Source organism: Cervus canadensis, chromosome 5 (genome assembly GCF_019320065.1).
Source record: "Cervus canadensis isolate Bull #8, Minnesota chromosome 5, ASM1932006v1, whole genome shotgun sequence".
NCBI classification, from domain to species: Eukaryota; Metazoa; Chordata; class Mammalia; order Artiodactyla; family Cervidae; genus Cervus; species Cervus canadensis.
This window is the reverse complement of record NC_057390.1, coordinates 53,658,845-53,679,087: the sequence shown is the minus strand read 5'-3', so window position 1 is coordinate 53,679,087 and position 20,243 is coordinate 53,658,845. Positions and strand designations below refer to the sequence as shown.

The window sequence follows — 20,243 nt, the reverse complement described above, 5'->3', positions numbered from 1 at the left end:
GATCATAAGAGACTATTATCAGCAACTATATGCCAATAAAATGGACAACTTAGAAGAAATGGAAGATTTCTTAGAAAAGTACAACTTTCCAAAACTGAACCAGGAAGAAATAGAAGATCTTAACAGACCCATCACAAGCACGGAAATCAAAACTGTAATCAGAAATCTTCCAGCAAACAAAAGCCCAGGACCAGATGGCTTCACAGCTGAATTCTACCAAAAATTTAGAGAAGAGCTAACACCTATCTTACTCAAACTCTTCCAGAAAATTGCAGAAGAAGGCAGACTTCCAAACTCATTCTATGAGGCCACCATCACCCTAACACCAAAAGCAGACAAGGATGCCACAAAAAAAGAAAGCTACAGGCCAATATCACTGATGAATATAGATGGAAAAATCCTTAACAAAATTCTAGCAAACAGAATCCAACAACATATTAAAAAGATCATACATCATGACCAAGTGGGCTTTATCCCAGGAATGCAAGGATTCTTTAATATTTGCAAATCAATGAATGTAATACACCACATTAACAAATTGAAAACTAAAAACCATATGATTATCTCAATAGATGCAGAAAAAGCCTTTGACAAAATTCAACATCCGTTTATGATAAAAAACTCTCCAGAAAGCAGGCATGGAAGGAACATACCTCAACATAATAAAAGCTATATATGACAAACCCACAGCAAACATTACCCTCAATGGTGAAAAATTGAAAGCATTTCCCTTAAAGTCAGGAACAAGACAAGGGTGTCCACTCTCACCACTACTATTCAACATAGTTTTGGAAGTGTTGGCCACCTCAATCAGAGCAGAAAAAGAAATAAAAGGAATCCAGATAGAAAAAGAAGAAGTAAAACTCTCACTGTTTGCAGACGACATGATCCTCTACATATTTGCGTCTTTAAAAGCAGAATTGTGGCCTCGGTTTTCTTGGAGGTCATTTTTCCACCTTTCGAAACTTTATATTTTTCTTAGAACTTTGATCCTCTTGAAAATATCTACTTGCTCTCTCCTTCACTATCAGTGTGAAAGCCTCTTTCTTAAAATGACACCGTCCAGACACAATGTCCAGCTCATTAAAATCCCCAAATATTCCTCAACACTTTCTGATTCTGTAGACAGGGGCTTCTGCTACCACTGCCTTCACTACTCTCCCTCTACTGTTCGGGTTTTTATTTATTTTTACTTCAGTTGTATTTGTGTGTATGTGTATAAACTAAGCTATTTGTTTGTGGCCTACTTTATAGAAAATTAAAACCCCAGAATGCATATTTACAAAGTAGATAATTTACGAGTTGATTATCCACATTATAAAAGCAAGCTTTCTTTGCTTCTTAGAGCTTTTGTTGTCATTTACTTTTAAAACTGTGTTTCCCTGGGGTATTTACAATATAGTTTAACTTTCTTTAAGTGATTTGTTTTACATCTAGAAAATAATATTTTGAATGAACAGAATGAATTTTTTCTTCAGATGAGCACACAGGTGGTAACAGCCTGAGAGAGAGAATTCAAGGTGTGTGTTAATAATAAAGCCCCCAACTGGGTGAGCCGGGGTCCCACATTGCTCCTCACTCCACCCCTTTTCCCCACTACTTCCCTAAGCCATTTCCCTGGAACACTTGTGATAACTCACCTGTCTGCACTGGCAGTCATTAAAGTTGTCCTACTTCATTGTACATACATACCACTCTTCTTTATCCATTCATCTGTCGAGGGACATTTGTTTCCATGTCTTGCCTGTTGTGAACAGCACTGTTATGAACATAAAAGTGCACACAAATGAAGCTCTTTGTGAAACAGAAGCAGAATAATGGACACAGAGAACAGACTGATGGTTGCCAAGGGGGATCCTGTTGTGGGAGGGATGGAGTGGGAGGTTGGGGTTAACAGATGTAAGCTCTAATATACAAAATAGATAAACAACAAGGTCTACTGTATAGCACAGAGTACTGTATGCAGTAGCCTATGATAAACCATAATGGAAAAAAATATTAAAAAGGAATGTAAAAACAAGTAAATAAATGAAATGGGTTTATCGAATATGCAAGAAACAAAAGTGGATTCCTTGGATTTTCAATCTGTAGGATGTTATCTGCAAATAGAGTTTAAATCTTTCCTTTCCAATCTGAAAAAAATACAATGAAATTCATGTTTGAAGACAAAATAAAAGATATCCTGCTCCGGGGCCTATGTCCATCCCTTTCTTCTTGTTCTTTATGTGCAGCTGTGACTCTCACCCACCAGAGCCCCTTTCCTGCCCCTGGGGCCCTCGGTCAGCCCCGCTTGTGCTCTGCCTGCTCGTGGGTTTTGTTTCTGTGTCAGTACTTCCCAGGCCAGTCTAGATATTTGCTTCCTTAATGTCTCCTGATTTTCCTGGTGCTTTCACTCTGTAAACATCCTATAGCCTCTTCCTCCTGCTTCACCGTATCGCATGCTGTGCTCAGTCATATCGACTCTTTGAGACCCCACAGACTATAGCCCTCCAGTCTTCTCTGTCTATGGGAATTCTCCAGGCAAGAATATTGGAGTGGGGTGCCATTCCCTTCTCCAGGGGATCTTCCTGACCCAAGGATGGAACCTGCATCTCCTGCTTTGACAGGCGGATTCTTTACCATTAGTGCCACATGAGAAGCCCAATGTGCAACAAATCCCCTTTGATGGGTATGGAGGGGAGGAGACATTGGAATGTTTAACGTCTTCTCATTCAAGTGATACAGTGAGAAGAGTGGTTCCCTCTGTCCTTACCCGCCCCCTTTTCCCTTTCAGAACACAAGGATCATCTCCGAGAGGCCCTCCTAGACCACTTTGCAACTTTTGCATCTGGATTAGGCTCTTCCTGTGCTAATTGTTAGAAGTTGGAGGTTCCTCCAGGTTTCATTTGAGGAACCAGAAATGTTTCTTTGATTTATTTAAATTAAAAAAAAAATCAAAGTATAATTGGGGCTTCCCTGGTGTCTCAGGTGGTCAAGAATCTGCCTATAATGCAGGAGACCCCAGTTTAATTCCTGGGTCAGGAAGTTCCCCGGGAGATGGGATAGGCTACCCAGTCCAGTATTTATGGGCTTCCCTGGTGGCTCAGATGGTAAAGAATCTGCCCGCATTGCGGGACACCTGGGTTCGATCCCTGGGTTGGGAAGATCCCCTGAAGGAGGGAGGGTATGGCAACCCACTCCAGTATTCTTGCCATGGACAGAGGAGCCTGGCAGGCTGCAGTCCATGGGGTTGCAAAGAATCAGACGTGACTGAGCGACTAAGCACACAGCACATAGTTGATTTACAAAGTTGGATTAGTTTTAGGTGTACAGCCAAGTGATTCAGTTATACATACATATATATCTGGTTTTTTTTTTCTGATTCTTTTACCTTATAGGTTATCACAAAATATTGAGTAGAGCTCCCTGTACTGTATAGTAGATCCTTGTTGTCTATCTGTTTTTTTTTTTTTTTCCATTTATTTTTATTAGTTGGAGGCTAATTACTTGACAATATTGTAGTGGTTTTTGCCATACATTGACATGAATCAGCCATGGATTTACATGTGTTCCCCATCCCAATCCTGTAGTATATGTACTTCCCAGGTGGTGCTAGTGGTAAAGAATTTTCCTGCTAATGCAGGAGACATGGGAATCAGGAGCCCGGCAGGCTACAGTTCCTAGGGTTGCAGAGACACAACTGAGGCAACTTAGCCCACATGCGCACGTGTTAATCCCAAATTTGTAATTTATCCCTATTGCCCCAACCTTGAGCAGCCAAAAATTTTTGATAACAAATTGGGAAAGGATCATTCTTATTTTTGAACTCATTCTCACTGACACTTGGCAGCGACTTTTACCATGAAAGTTTTTGGTTTTGGTGGTGTTTTAAACTAGGCAGCGAGTGAAGAAAACATAAAGTCTCAGGGATTTAGGGATTTATCTTCCCTTAGGATCGCTTTCCTTTCATGAATATTTACATTGTGGATCCAGCTAATTCCTTTATACTGAACACATAGGGTATTTGAATGTTATTTTTAGTTTGAGACCAATCAACAAAGGACACTTGGTATTGTACATGTTCCTGCTCTGCCAGTGGACTCACAGAAGGGGAGGGGACAGTCTTACTGATGTACTTGCATTTTTTATCTTATTTCCCACATTGAAAAGGGTTCACAGAAGTTAACAACAACAGCAAAAATGTAAAAGACAGAAAAAAATGGATTGTGTGCATAAAAAGATGACTTGTCATTCATTGTATCATACTGGGAGCTACTGGGAGGTAGGACCTTGCCTCTGGAGCCTTAAAAAAAAATTATCTGGTTTTCATTGAAGGAGACTCCTGAAGTCTTACAGAACCAGGAACACCATTAGGCACCATGGATGCCAGTGTTGGGGCTTCCCTGATAGCTCAGTTGGTAAAGAATCTGCCTGCAATGCAGGAGACCCCGTTTCGATTCCTGGGTCAGGAAGATCCCCTGGAGAAGGGATAGGCTACCCAGTCCAGAATTCATTGGCTTCCCTGGTGGCTCAGATGGTAAAGAATCTGCCTGCATTGCAGGACACCTGGGTTTGATCCTTGGATTGAGAAGATACCCTGGAGGAGGATATGGCAACCCACTCCAGTTTTCTTGCCATGGACAGAGGAGCCTGGCAGGCTGCAGTCCATGGGGTTGCAAAGAATCGGACACGACTTTCACTTTCACATGCCAGTGATGGGGCTTCCCAGGTGGCGCTAGTGGTGAAGAACCTGCCTGCCAATGCAGGAGACCTGTCAGATGTTGGTTTGATCCCTGGGTTGGGAATATCACCTGGAGAAGGCATAGCAACCCACTCCAGTGTTCTTGCCTGGAGAATCTTGTGGACAGAGAGGAGCCTGGCGGACTATAGTCCATAGGGTCACACAGCATTGGACACTACTAAGTGACTTAGCAAGTACACGTGCATGCCACTGATACAGAATTTCATCAAATATGTGTTATTGATTCAGAAGAGTTTTGAGAAAACTTAGTATTAGGACATTCTTGATGTGTTTCATCTGAAGATGTTTCCAGTAATGTGAAAAGTCAACATAAATATGAAGCATTATTGCTGCTGTCTCCAGGGGATCCTTGTAAAAGTCTGGAAAGAGGGAAAGTGACTTTTGATCAGGCGAAGCTTTGCTCATCACCTGTTCTGAATGGCTGCTGCAGTGCAGAGCTGGGAGCTTCAGCTCCGCAGAATTTCAGGACAGCAATAGGAGATGGGAAGTTAACTGGAAGATTTTAAAAGAGTGTAATTTTTGTATCATCACTAACACTTTTCTGTCAATTTTTTATATGGTATTATTTTTTTCCTGCCCCCTGCTCCAAAATGCAGTCCTTGAAGGCATTTCTTTCTGAAGATATCCTACTTTTTGTAAAGCCTTCCATTTTGTTAAATAAAAGGACCTCCGACTAGACTGCATTAGCATAGCTATTAAATGTACAGCTTTTGGCATCACACTGACATGTGTTCGAATCCAAGCTCTGCCACTTCCAAGCCCTGCATCTCTGTACCTATTAACTTCATCTCTCTTAAGTCTCTGTTTCCCTTACTGTGATAGGAGGGTGAGAGTGGTAACAGTAGAGATGTCAGTGGGTTTTAAGAGAGTTAAATGAGATAAGCAAAAAGAGCTATCCATAAATATCCACTGGGGTTGTTAGTATAGTGTGTATGAGCAAGATGAAACCTTGAACTGACCCTTTCACACAAGTCAGCTTTTTACACATTTATCAAAATTGTTTGCCTCTATTTTCCTATTACTTCAGACAAAAGTAACTCTTAGGACATAATTACACAGACCTGAGCTTTCATTTTCTTTTCTTTTTAATTTTTTTAAATTATTATTATTTTTTGGCTACACTATGCAGCTTGAGGGATCCCAGTTCTCCAACCAGGAATTGAATCTGGGCCATTGCAGTAGAACTACTGTCTTAGCAGGGAGTTCCCTGAACCTTCATTTTCTACTAAAATTCACTAATATGCATATGGTTTGCAAGCAAATGAGTAGGTCCAATTTGTATAAGTAACATAGAATGTAATATGGAAAATTAACTTGACCCTGTAATCACTGGATATGTGTCTGGCTAGTTATTTGGACCACTTGTCCTAGAGATGGTAAATGGTATTAACTGTGAAAATACAAAGAGAAAATTCTCAAAATCTGCCTTAGTGAACTTCGAAAGATATTTTTGAGGTAAAACAGAAGATCTTTGTTAGTATAGAATTATACTTGAAATTTGATTTGTTTCTAGGAAGTGGCATTGTTCCTGTTTTATACTAATAAGACTAATAAGTGCAGATGAACAAAAAAACTTAAGGACTGAATTTCTCTGGATTAACTTCTACTTTCTGTTTGTCAAGTGCGATCAGTTTTCTTTACATTTTTTAGGCTAACTGTAAGCTAAGAATTTGCATAAAATATCTGAACCTACATTGACTTGAATTGAAGTAATCTGGTTCCCTTCTTTTGGTGAGACTGAAATTTGAAGCCTGAATAAAAGGTGCTGCCGCTTTCACAATTTATAAATTGCTCACAAAATCTCATAACATAAATAAAACATTTAAAAATGTTCCAATGTAAATGAGTCATGAAATTATACTTCAGTCTTTTTAAAGTTATACCAGAGATGAGTTAAATAATTTAAAACAGAGCTCATAAAGTTTGTGCTTCTGTATTTTTTGTTTGGTCTTGGTGTAGGGAAAAAATATATATATATATATGCATTTTGTAATTTTTTTTTTGGCTCTACCACGTGACATACAGGATCTTAGTTCCCTGACCAGAGTTTGTCCAAACTCATGTCCATTAAGTCAGTGATGCCATCAACTATTTCAGCTTCTGTCGCCCCCTTCTCCTCCTGCCCTGACTATACAGACCTTTGTCAGCAAAGTGATGTCTCTGATTTTTACTACACTGTCTAGGTTTGTCATTTTTTTGCCTCCTTTTATAGCTCATGGGGTTCTCATGGCTATTATACTGGAGTGGTTCGCCATTTCCTCCTCCAGTGGATCATGTTTTGTCAGAACTCTCCACTAACCCGTCCGTCTTGGGTGGCCCTAAACAGCACGGTTCATAGTTTCATTGAGTTATGCAAGCCTCTTCACCATGACAAGGCAGTGATCCATGAAGGGATCCCATGATAGTAAGGTTATACTCAAAATCCTCCAGGCTGGGGCTTTATCATTATGTGAACCGAGAACTTCCAGATTTTCAAGCTTGGTTTAGAAAAAGCAGAGGAACCAGAGATCAGATTGCCAACATTCGCTGGACCAGAGAAAAAGCAAGGGAATTTCCGAAAAAAACATCTACCCCTATTTCATTGTCTACACTAAAGCCTTTGACTGTGTGGATCATAACAAACTGGAAAACACTTAAAGAGATACCAGACCATCTTACTTGTCTCCTGAGAAACCTGTATGAGGGTCAAGAAGCAACAGTTAGAACCCTGTATGGAACAACTGACTGATTCAGGATTGAGAATGGAGAAATATCAACAACCTCAGATGTGTGGATGATACTACTCTAATGGAAGAAAGTGAAGAGGAACTAAACAGCCTTTTGATGAGGGTGAAGGAAGAGAGTGAAAAAAAACAGCTTAAAATTCAGTATTAAATAAAAAAAGTAAGATGATGGCATCTAGTCCCATCACTTGATGACAAATAGAAGGGGGAAATGTGGAAGCAGTGACAGATTTCCTCTTCTTGGGCTCTTAAATCACTGTGGATGGTGACTGCAGCCATGTAATTAGAAGGTGATTGCTTCTTGACAGGAAAGTGTGACAACCTAGACAAAAAAAAAAAAGAAAAAGCAAAGACATCACTTTGCCAAAGAATTGATGCTTTTGAACTGTGGTGCTAGAGAAGACTCTTGAGAGTCCGTTGGAAAACAAGGAGATCAAGCCAGTCAGTCTTAAAGGAAATCAACCCTGAATATTCTATGAAAGGACTGGTGTTGAAGCTAAAGCTCCAATATTTTGGCTACCTGATGCAAAGAACTCACTTATTGGAAAAGACCCTAATGCTGGGAAAGATTGAAGGCAGAAGGAGAAGAGGACAACAGAGCATAAGATATTTGGATGGCATCACTGATTCAATGGACATGAACTTGGGCAAACTCTGGAAAACGGTAAGGACAGAGAAGTCTGGTGTGCTGCAGTCAATGGGGTCACAAAGAGTCAGACAAGACTTGGCAACTGAACAACAAGAACAAGGTTTGTCATAGCTTGTCTTCCAAGGAGCAAGTATTTTTTAAAAATCTGTGGCTGGAGTCACTGTCTGCAGTGATTTTGGAGTCCAAGAAAATAAGATCTGTCACTGCTTCTAGTTGTTCCCCTTCTATTTGCCATTAAGTCATGGGACTGGTTTCTATAATCTTAGTTTTTTGAATGTTGAGTTTTAACCCACCTATTTCACTCTCTCTTTTCACCCTCGTCTAGAGGCTTTTAAGTTTCTTTTCACTTTCGGCCATTTAGGATAGTATCAACTGCATATCTGAGGTTGTTGACATTTCTCCTGGCAATATTGATTCCATCTTGTGATTGATCCAGCCTGGTGTTTCACATGATGTACTCTGTATATAAGTTAAACAGGGTGACGATGTATAGCCTTGTCGTTCTCCTTGTCGTACATGTGTATACAATAGTTAAATAAGAAATAACGTGAACCAACACTGACAATTGGGGTCTACTAGATTGTTTTTAAGCAAATTTCAGAGATAACCCATATAAAGTACTTAGCAAGTAATCTGACATACAGCAGAGTCATTTATTAACATTATTGGCTATTATTTTTATATGTAAGATGAAACAGTTATTTGCATAAAGGTTTTCAACACTTTGTTGAATTATTTGAAACCAGAAATGAAAATAGCAATAGAATGTGTAACAAGTACAATAATTGTTTTGGTTAAATTGCATGAGGGAATTTGGTCCATGGTGCATTGATCAGTATGTGCTGCTTTGTTTGCCATGAAATGGAGATAACATGTTTCCTTTCCTTTATGTCGATAGATGAGACTGAAGATTTGTCCAAGTTTTCTTTAAATGCATTGCTTTCTTTTTACCTCCTCCTGAGCTGGCGATTATACAGTGGAGTAACAAATAGATTCAAGGGATTAGATCTGTTAGAGTGCCTGAAGACCTATGGACAGAGGTTCCTGACACTGTACAGGAGACAGGGATCAAGACCATCTCCCAGGAAAGGAAATGCAAAAAGGCAAAGTGGTTGTCTGAGCAGGCCTTACAAATAGCTGTGAATAGAAGACAAGTGAAAGGCAAGGGAGAAAAGGAAAGATATACCCATTTGAATGCAGAGTTCCAAAGAATAGCAAGGAGAGATTTAAAAAAAGCCTTCCTCAGTGATCAATGCAAATAAATAGAGAAAAATAATAGAATGGGAAAGACTAGAGATCTCTTCAAGAAAATTAGAGATACCAAGGGAACATTTCATGCAAAGATGGGCTCGATAAAGGACAGAAATGGTATGGACCTAACAGAAACAGAAGATATTAAGAAGAGGCGGCAAGAATACACAGAAGAACTATACAGAAAAGATCTTCACGACCCAGATAATCATGATGGTGTGATCACTCACCTAGAGCCAGGCATCCTGGAATGCGAAATCAAGTGGACCTTAGGAAGCATTACTACTAACAAAGCTAGTGGAGATAATGGGATTCCAGTTAAGCTATTGCAAATCCTAAAAGATGATGCTGTGAAAGTGCTGCACTCAATATGCCAGCAAATTTGAAAAACTCAGCAGTGGCCATAGGACTGGGAAAGGTCAGTTTTCATTCCAATCCCAAAGAAAGGCAATGCCAAAGAATGTTCAAACTACCACACAGTTGCACTCATCTCACATGCTAGTAAAGTAATACTCAAAATTATCCAAGCCAGGCTTCAACAATAGGTGAATGGTGAACTTCCAGATGTTATAACTGGATTTAGAAAAGGCAGAGGAAACAGAGATCAAATTGCCGATATCCACTGGATCATCGAAAAAGAAAGAGAGTTCCAGAAAAACATATATTTCTGCTTTATTGACTGTGCCAAAGCCTTTGACTGTGTGGACCACAACAAACTCTGGAAAATTCTTAAAGAGATGGGAATACCAAGCCACCTGACCTGTCTCTTGAGAAACCTGTATGCAGGTCAGGAAGCCACAGTTAGAACTGGACATGAAACAACAGACTGGATCCAAATAGGGAAAGGAGTATGTCAAAACTGTATATTGTCCCCCTACTTATTTAACTTATACTCAGAGTACATCATGAGAAACACTGGTCTGGAGGAAGCACAAGCTGGAATCAAGATTGCCAGGAGAAATACCAGTAACCTCAGATATGCAGATGACACGACCCTTATGGCAGAAAGTGAAGAAATAAGGAGCCTCTTGATGAAAGTGAAAGAGGAGAGTGAAAAAGTTGGTTTAGAGCTCAACATTCAGACAACTAAGATCATGGCATCTGGTCCCATCACTTCATGACAAATAGGTGTGGAAACTGTGGAAACAGTGACAGACTTTATTTTTGGGGCTCCAAAATCAATTCAGATGGTGACTGCAGCTATGAAATTAAAAGACACTTGCTCCTTGGTAGAAAAGTTATGACCAACCTAGGCAGTATATTAAAAAGCAGAGACATTACTTTGTCACAAAGATTCATCTAGTCAAAGCTATGGTTTTTCCAGTAGTCATGTGTGGATGTGAGAGTCAGATGATAAAAGAAGCTGAGTGCCAAAGAATTGATGCTTTTGAACTGTGGTGTTGGAGAAGACTCTAGAGGGTCCCTCGGACTGCAGGGATATCCAACCATTCCATCCTAAAGGAAATCAGTCCTGAATATTTATTGGAAGGCCTGATGCTGAAGGTAAAACTCCAATACTTTGGCCACCTCATGCGAAGAGTTGACTCACTGCAAAAGACCTTCATGCTGCGAAAGACTGACAGAAGGAGGAGAAGGGGATGATAGAGGATGAGATGGTTGGATGGCATCGTCGACTCACTGCACATGAGTCTGAGTCAACCCCAGGAGTTGGTGATGGACAGGGAGGCCTGGCGTGCTGCAGTCCATGGGGTTGCAAAGAGTCAGACATGACTGAACGTCTGAACTGAACTGACTAAACTGAGCTGACTGCTTTCCTTGTTCTTCTGGGCCCTGTGAACTTATCTTTCCAGCCCAGTTCCTCATGAGCTGGTGTGTGCTAAGTTGTTTCAGTCATGTCCTACCTTTTACGACTCCATGGACTGTAGCCCACCAGGCTTCTCTGTCCACAGGCTTCTCCAGGCAAAAATACTGAAGTGGGTTGCCATACCTTCCTCCAGGGGATCATTCTCATTCAGGGATAGAACCCATGTTTCCTGTGTCTCCTGCATTGCAGGCAGATTCATTACCACTAGCACCACTCAGGAAGGATGCTGCAATTTATGCAGATGGTGGAGAGAATACATTACTTCATGAGAGAGTTACTTTCTGCCTTTGCTCCAAGTTTTCAACCTAATGGTGTCTGTATTTTCCTTCTGCTTTGATCAATAAAATAACATTAATAGATATACTGATGTTAAACATTCTTATACTCTGGAATTAAATACATTATTCCCACCTTTTTTTTTTTCAGATGCTACTTAATTGCTTATGCTGCTATTTTATTGGGAATTTTTGAAATTATATTCATTAATCAACTTAGTATATGTAACTTTAGATTCCTGGAGTCATTCATTCATTTATTAATTTATGTGTCATTAAACAAATGAATTGAGTATTTAGTCTTAATGGAATTTGTAGTCTGGTCACAGATTCATGGAAGTGTTCTTGAAGAAGTGACATCTAAGTTAACCTCTATGTTCTTGGCTGCTGTATCACAGAGAGTTGATTCTTTTAACTGACTCAAATAAGAGATACAGTTTTATTTTTTCATACACAGCAATGAGGACTGAGGATTATAGGCTTGGTGAGGTATTTATACCAATTTTGACATGTGGCTTCCAAGTTTACATTCAAACTATCAGCCTTTCCTAGCCATCAGGAGGGTGGACAGAGAATCCAGAACAAGTGTCCTTGTGGAGATGCACTGAAAATTGCACATAAGTGTTCTGCTCCCTTCCCCTGGCCTTACTTAGTTGCAGAGGAGATTGGGACATATATTCTATATTGGATAACCAGACATACAGCTAAAATGTGGGTGCTACAAAGTAAAGGAAAAATGGATAAAGGGTGGACATTAGCATCCTCTGCCAAAAGCTCTAAAGGAGTAAGTAGTAATCAATCAGATGAAAGAAGTAAAGAAGGCAAATTAGTGTTTTAGTTGACTTGCAGTCCATTAAAGGATATGGGAAGCAAATGAGATTTTATAATGAGATATTGAAAATTCAGTGAGAGGCATGCACAGAGCATTGACCATTGAAGTCCTACATTGAGGGGCATGCAAGCCAAACTCGGAAGGCAGAATGGGAGGGGCTTCCTATCTAGGTGGAAATCTGAAGAGTGAAGTTAACTACCAAATAATGAGGACCAGGTGTTCAGGGCAGAGGAAGCATGAATTTCCAAGGCCCTGACATGAGAATGAGAATAGAGAGGTTAAGACACTGAAAAAATTTCAATTTGACAGATAGGCACTTTGAGGGCAAGGCATGGCTAGAGATGAGACTCTGAGGAGTAAGCTGGAGGCAGATCATGCTTTATGCCATGCTAAGGGCATTGAACTTTATTCTAGAGGCAAGAGTAAACTATTTAAGAAATCCATGGCTGATTCATATCAATGTATGACAAAACCCACTGGGAAAAAAAATAATAATAATAATAAAAAAAAATTAAAAAAAAAAAAATTAAAAAAAAAATAAAATAAAATAAGCCCCCCCCCCCAAAAAAAAAAAGAGTTTGGGTAAGGAGGTAGGTAAATGCTATTTGTCATTCTAAACCCAGCTTGAATTATAGCTGCCATGCTAATTCCAGGAGCCAAAAGAAAAAGGTGCAAAACATGAAAACTTTCTTCCAAGTCCTTGAGAATAAACCTAATATAAATGTTTCCAATATAATCTAGTGTAGTTTTCATAGCTATGAGCTACTTTATGTAGTTACTGATAATTCAGTTTCTACTATTCTCCTTACTCATTGATTGAACTGGGTAGCGGTTATGTTCTGAGAAACAAACAAAATCAGTCTGTCATTAACACAGAATAGAATTCATCTGTGTTATAAACAGATTGATCATAGAATGGGAAAGAGAAGTAAGAACCAGAAAGAGAGAATCATAGTCATTAAAAATAAAGCAATCAACCATCCGAACAGTGGATGACAGGAATGTGATATGGTGCTTTATGATATGTATTGTCCAAACATTGGCTTGTTAGCTTTATCACTGAAGTAGCCCTGGGCATCTGTTGATTGAGCCTCATGTGTCCGTATCAAGTGGCAAGTCTTTAAGAAATCTCTATTTTATTTTTATGATGAATATAACTTTTTTCCAAATGTATTTGTGCTTCTTTTAATAAAAAGGAAGCTCTTTGTCTCTTTCTCTACTGTTTCTATTAAATATTGTTCCAGAAGGATGTCCTGTACTGTTCCTTTCTCACAATGGAACCGTACATTGCGTTCCTGATGATATGGAAATCCAGATTTGAGAAATACTGATCTGGTCAATGCCTGGAATGAAAGAGGACTGAGAGATCATCAAAATTCATGAATGAGCAGGGGGAAACTCCTAAAATGTCACTCTATTGGTTTAAAGTGAGAAACAGAATAGTTACACCTGGTGGAAATGTTCTGTCAGCATAATAAGCTTATGTTGCTCTTTGGTTAAGCCAAATCATTGCCAGATGTCCTTTATTGATTTACCAACAGAAATGACTGTAACCCAGACTAGAAATAGTCCTGTTGGCATGATCAGCATTTTCTCTGCTCACAGATAGGCTTATGTGGGACTCAGGAGGTTGCTTGGTGAGCATGGAATCAAGAGATTTAGGTGAATAAAATGTCAGTACATCCTGCTGGGATCATATGATGTTCCTGGCTCACTTCAGATTCAAGTGTTGAATTTTAATTTAACCTTCAAAGTATCATCTTGTATCTTTCATTTTCAAGTCCTTAGGGAGCGTGGTAACCCTCCAGTGTTTATGAAAGTATATGAAAGAGAAATTGCGTTAAGAACAAAAATAGTTTAGATATTACCATGTTAAACTGAAGCAAAAAGACATAGTGTGTTATTTGGGTCCATTTTTTGCACTTCCAGATGCTTTTTTTTTTTTAATCAGCTTTTACTTTTATTTGCACTGGCCAGAGGGGACAGACTGTGGCTCTCAGAGCTGAATCCACTTTGTTTTATTTGCTTTGTGATAACATTTTTAGCTGACATATCACATGAAGGGCTTCCCTGTGGCTCAGTGGTAAGGAATTTGTCTGCCAATTCAGGAGACATGGGTTCAATCCCTGTGTTGGGAGGATCCCCTGGAGGAGTAAATGGCAACTCATTCCAGTATTCTTGCCTGGGAAATCTGATGGACAGAGGAGCCCGGTGAGCTACAGTCCTTGGAATCACAAAAGATTCTTACACGACTTTGAGACTAACAATCACGTGAAAAAATCACATATAAATCTGGATTCTTGGCTGCCGTATTGAAGGAGAGTACAGAGATGGCTGGGCATCTGAACAATTCTTTTAATGAATAGAACTAAAAAGCTAGACAAAATGTGCAAACTTCCTTTGAATATATTGTGATATAGGAAAACAATAAAAATCCCAAAATACTAAAAAAGAAAAAAGGAAATTTTGAAAGATTAGTGCCCAAACTAGATTTTACCTATGGGTTATGTGGCAAGGCTTGTTTCAGTTTTCTGTTGAAGATACATAACCCAGAGTAGAAAGGATATAAAGTCTGCTTTTTGCAGGAGATGGTGAGGTAAATAAGAAACTCCCTTCACAGAGTGGGAATACTAAAGGACAGCATCAAATTATCATTAAACTAAATCCAAAAAGAATGAAACTATCTTGTCTTTATTAACTTGGACATGAGTAGAGGAAAAATCAGTGTTTCCCTGTAAAATTTGGGTTGTCCTTCAACAAGTTTTGAAGCCAGAAATCATGCTATCTGTGTGTTCAAACCCCAAAAGAAGAATTTAATGTAGGTTGATCCCAGGAGGATAGTAAACTAAGCAATTGGCAGAAGCAGATTTTCTGGAAATATGAAAATTTACATAAGGCATAAATACTTTCCAAAATATTTTTGAAATATATATCAAAAATAATGTGTTTAAGGTAAAAAATAATTAATATATACTGTAAGTGAGAGCCAGTAAACAAAGCATAAGAGAATTATATTTTTTAAAGCTACAGAGAATGGGATTATCAGACATAAGTAAAAAAAATAATTTTATGTAATATATTTTAAGAATTAAGAAAGACTTAAAATGTTAGCAATGAAAAAGATATTAAAAATGACACAATTTAAAATGACCTAAATAGGACTTCTAGAAGTTAAAATTATCTGTGGCTGTGTGTGTAATGATTTAAATTAAAAATTCTTTGAGGTGAGTTGACATATACTTCCCAAAGGAAGAATTAAATTGTTTCAGATGAACCCTCCCAACAAGAATAACTAAAAAATTAAAAGCACTAGAAAAATACTAAATGAGCAAGCTCTTGAGGGTCAAGATTTGGAAGGGGGAAATCCAAACTATCTGTGACTATCTGCCAATTACAAAGCAATGAATAAGGCAACTAGGAGGTGAGGAGAGTTTTTGGTAGTTTCACTAGTCTAGGGGGAAAGAAATTGAAGTTCAGGAACAAATGGTCTGGAAGGCACCTGTTCCAGTTACTACTGCTGCATACAAATAACCCCAGGTGTAGTGTTGTATAACAACTTTTATTATGCTGGAGATTCTGTGGTTCATGAATTCTTTGAGGTGACAGCAGAGTGCCTTATCTTTGCTCCATAGTGTTTGAAGCTTCAGCTGGGAAGATTCAAAGGCAGGGGTCGTGTGATGTCTGGGGACTGGAATAGTCTGGAGGATGAGGAGCCTTCATATATATGTATAAGACTTGATGCTGGCTGTCAGCTGCAACCTCTGCTAAGGATACCAAACACAAGATGTGACCTTGTATCTCCAAACTTTCTAGTTTGGGCTTCCTCTTAGTATTGTGACTGGGATTCAAGAATGAGAATCTCAAAGAGAAAAAGGCACAAGTCCAAGGCCTTTCTGTGACCTATAGTCAGAAATCACATGCTAGGATTTCTCTTCTAATATATTGATAAGGTTGTCACAGAGGCATGTTCAGGATCAAGATAAATGGACATAGATTGTTAGGGCCATTTTTGGAAATTATCATCTGCCACAACCTCCCACATTTTTATCTGGGACCCTGGAATGCATGGAATATGGGGGTCAGATTTTGCAAAGAAAGAAGTATGTGTTTGTTGCTCAGTCATGTCTGACTCTGCAACCCTGTGGACTGTGGCCCACCAGGCTGCTCCGTCCATGGGATTTCCCAGGCAAGAATACTGGAGTGGGGTGCCATTCCCTTCTCCAGGAGATCTTCCCGACCCAGGGATCAAACCCAGGTCTCCTGTATTGCAGGCAGGCTCTGTACTGTCTGAGCCCCCAGGGAAGCTTCCCAAAAGCCTACTTTCAAATCAGCTCAGTCTCTTACTAGATTAAGATGATATCTCTCTACCATAATGTTCTGCTCACAACCAAGCTAATTTCTCTCTGGGAGAAGATATCATCATCTGTAACCTCTTATTTATTCTACAGTGTATAAGAATATAGTGTATAGTACACAGTATATGTGACATAAATTGTAATATTAAATTAATAATAAGACATTAAAAATATTGAATGAAACAAAGAGAAAAATATAACAAAAAAGTAATCCACCAAAGATGCAAATATTAGAGTTATCAAACAAGGATATTAAAGTTCTGTAAGTTAATATGTTCAGGAAATTAAATGTCAAATGAAGATTTATAGCAGAGGCAGGGAGCTATAAAAAGAATGAATAGAAATTCTATAATTGAAAGTTAAAATAACTGAAATGAATTCAATAGCTTTAGTTAATAGCTTTAGTTGCCAGTGGTTAGGCAAACCTGAAGAATTTGTGAAGTGAAATATGTCAGAGTTAATATCCAGAATAAAATATACAGAAAAGAGAGGTTGAAAAACATAAAGGTTGACATGCAAGAATTTTCCAAGACTGATGAAATACATGACTACACAAATTCAAAAGTTCCATGCCCTTCAAGAAAACTGCATGTGGTTATTTCATAAGAAAGCTTCAAAACTGAAAGGTAAATCTTAAATCTAAGAGAAAAAAAGACATGTCAATTTAAGAGACAACTGACTTTTAGCTAGTGACAAAGAGGTCAAATAAGAGACAATTGACTTTTAGCTAGACAAAGATTGCCAAAGAATAAACTAGTTAGAGTACTGAAATTGCTATCCTATAATTTTTATCCTAGCTGGATAGTATTCATAAACAAAGTTGAAATAAATAGACTTTCATGTAAACAAAAATTGAAATTTATTACCAGTAGGTCCACATTTGAAGAATATACTTGAGTGATCTTCATGCAATAAAATGATCTTGAATGGAAACATAGAGATAAAGAATGTGGAACAAAGAGTAAATATGTAGGTAAATTCAAATGAATGTTGACTATGTAAAACTATAATGTTTTTTGAGGTGAAATTTGAAAATAATTAAATGTATGACTCATAAACACACACATATACGCACACACACATGCTTGAGGGTAGAATCATCAGTAAATAAAAGTTAACTAATCTAAAATTGTTGCATTGTCCAGATTTTGGTAAAAGTAGCGATCTGTCCTATCTTCCCTTCCTTTATTTTATATTATTTACCTATTTTTAGTCAACTACTCCTATGTTAGCTTGTTAGTTGTATGTTATTTCACAACTCTCTTAGAGTGTACCATGCAGATGATCACATGTAGTCTACTACATAGAGCGGTATTAAGATATATATTGGTGATGGTAAAACATTAGTAATTTAATATAAACAGACTAAGTACTCCAATTAAAAGACAAAGATTTTCCAGCTGGATTTAAAAAATGCCTGTAAAATATCTATGAGATATGTTTTTAATTATAAAGATAAAGAATGTTTGGACATTAACTGATAGAAAAACTTCCCTTGCTATCCCCTGATATGAACCTTTTATTAATTCAAGGAAGGAATGAAATCAGAGTGAAAACATTTAGGCTGTACTTTGTAGGAGTAGGGGGAAACAAAGAAATGAGTGGTGAAGAAGCAGGTGAGGATTTTTCTCTTTAAATTGGGAGGAATTAGATTAGTTTTTAAATAAAATATTCTATTGTGGAATTTTTCTAATATACAGAAAAGTTGAAAGAATGTGGCAGTTCAGTGTTTATGGCCCTGCCACCTTGGTTCTCTGCATTTTGCTGCAGTTGCTTTGTTGCGTGTCTATTCATTTATTCATTCATCGTTTCATCTGCTTTTTAAAAATTAATTTTAAATTAAGCTGCCAACATCAGTGAACACACAGTGTTTTTACACAAATGAGGATAGTTTGGAAGAGAGAAAAAAAAACTGAGGATTCCAAGAGAGTGATATAATTGCAGGGACAATGTCTTTGAATACTCAATAAGAGTTGGGGTCAAGTGAGGAAACAAAGCTGTTTACCGGCCATCGGAAACATGGGAACTTTATCAGGAAGGTAGTTCCAGGGAGGAAATCAGAGTACTGGGTCAAGTGGTAGGTAGAGGTGATGGTGGGGTATGTACAACTTCTCATTGCTTGTGGTTTTGTTAGAAATACTAAACAAGAGGTAAGGAGGTTATCAGGTGAGAATGAAGTAGGAGAGGACAGAATTGTATTGAGGAAGAGATGATGAAGTAATCATTGGGATGATTTGGGGCATCCATAAGGGCCTATTTGAGGTCTGTGGTTATGAGTATTTTCCAGTGGGATCAATGTGGAGACATTAGGAAAAGTTGAAGGTAGTGGGTTTTTTTTTAGATATTATCCTATCATTCATATAAAGTTTTCACATACCAATAAAAATAACCTAAACAGTAATAAATTGTAGAGATTATTGAAAGACTGGAGAGGGTTTCTTCTCTCCACTCAGACAACCTCACAGCAACCACAAACTTAATTTTATCTTTTTATAGTTCTGACAAGTTGCCTAGTCTAACTTAGAAATGATACACTTAAAACTTCAATTCTTAAGATTCAGTTTTCAGGAAGACAGTAAGTGGCCATGAGTCAGGCAAGCTATTCATAAAGTTTTCAATGCTAACTAAGGTTTAGAAAGAAAAGAAGTATTTAGACAATGCAACAAAGAAAAACTATATTATGAAAGAAAATATTCAACCATTTAATTTTCTGTTACTGGTTTTTTGGACAGCATTATAATTGCAATAAATGTCCAGCTCTGTGTTTTAGAAGTTATTTTTAACTGAGATAGGGTGAGGCGTGTATTGCACCTTTTTTTGTCAAAACTTAGAATAACTTCATATTCTATAAAGACTAGTATTTAAACCTCATTTCTGTTCTCTTACATTGAGGAATGATTTCACATGTGAATAGAGGATGTCAGAGAAGTAAATTATAAGCCTCAAATCATATCTGGTGGTCCTATGAGTGCTGTATGTTACTGAGGATTTTTTTAGGGAGAGATTCTCTGTTTTTCTGCTGTGTCAATTTAAATCAGTCATTGTTCTGAACTCTGTCATGTTGCCCCATAAAGAACTAAAAGGGATTTTAGCAGAAAGTACTGTTGACAGTACTTGGCTTTCTTAAAACTCATTCTACCTTTAAGAAATAGTGAATTAACAATGGCAGGGAGTCAAGAAAGGAACACATTCTCATTTACTTTGCTGTGAGTTCTATAGTGATTCATGGCAAACTGAAGAAATAAAATGCAAGGCATCTGTTGTTGTTAAAGGAAAATCACCCATTTTATATCCACCTAAAACAGTATCATTGGTAGAATCTCCAAGGCCATATTAAATGATGTCTTACTTCTTTCATAATTTAGGCAAGAACGAAGAAAAGCTTTTTCTACATTGCCTTTTGTTTTTTTTTCAGGAAATACCGCCTTTGAAAAAGCACTACTGGAATTTTAACAACTGCTAAGCTCAGTTCTGATACATTTTGAAGGTTATGGATTCTTTCACACTCACTTACAAGTATTTTGGTTTAGGGAAGAGTTGTCATCTTGACCACACTTTAGTATACTAACCTGAATAATTTGAAATAATTCTA

The 20,243-nt window shown here is 38.0% G+C and overlaps 1 protein-coding gene and 1 long non-coding RNA gene across 6 annotated transcripts in view; both read left to right on the top strand.

Annotated features, from left to right (window-relative positions):
- LOC122441799 overlaps positions 1-11,048 on the top strand; it is a 22,391-nt gene extending 11,343 nt beyond the window's left edge. Inside the window, exon 3 of the long non-coding RNA XR_006269444.1 lies at positions 10,725-11,048. This is a non-coding gene — a long non-coding RNA (uncharacterized LOC122441799). The remainder of the gene's footprint in view (positions 1-10,724) is intronic.
- Positions 1-20,243, top strand: part of CTNNA2 (catenin alpha 2) — a 1,320,456-nt gene that overhangs the window by 216,497 nt on the left and 1,083,716 nt on the right. The window lies entirely within an intron of this gene.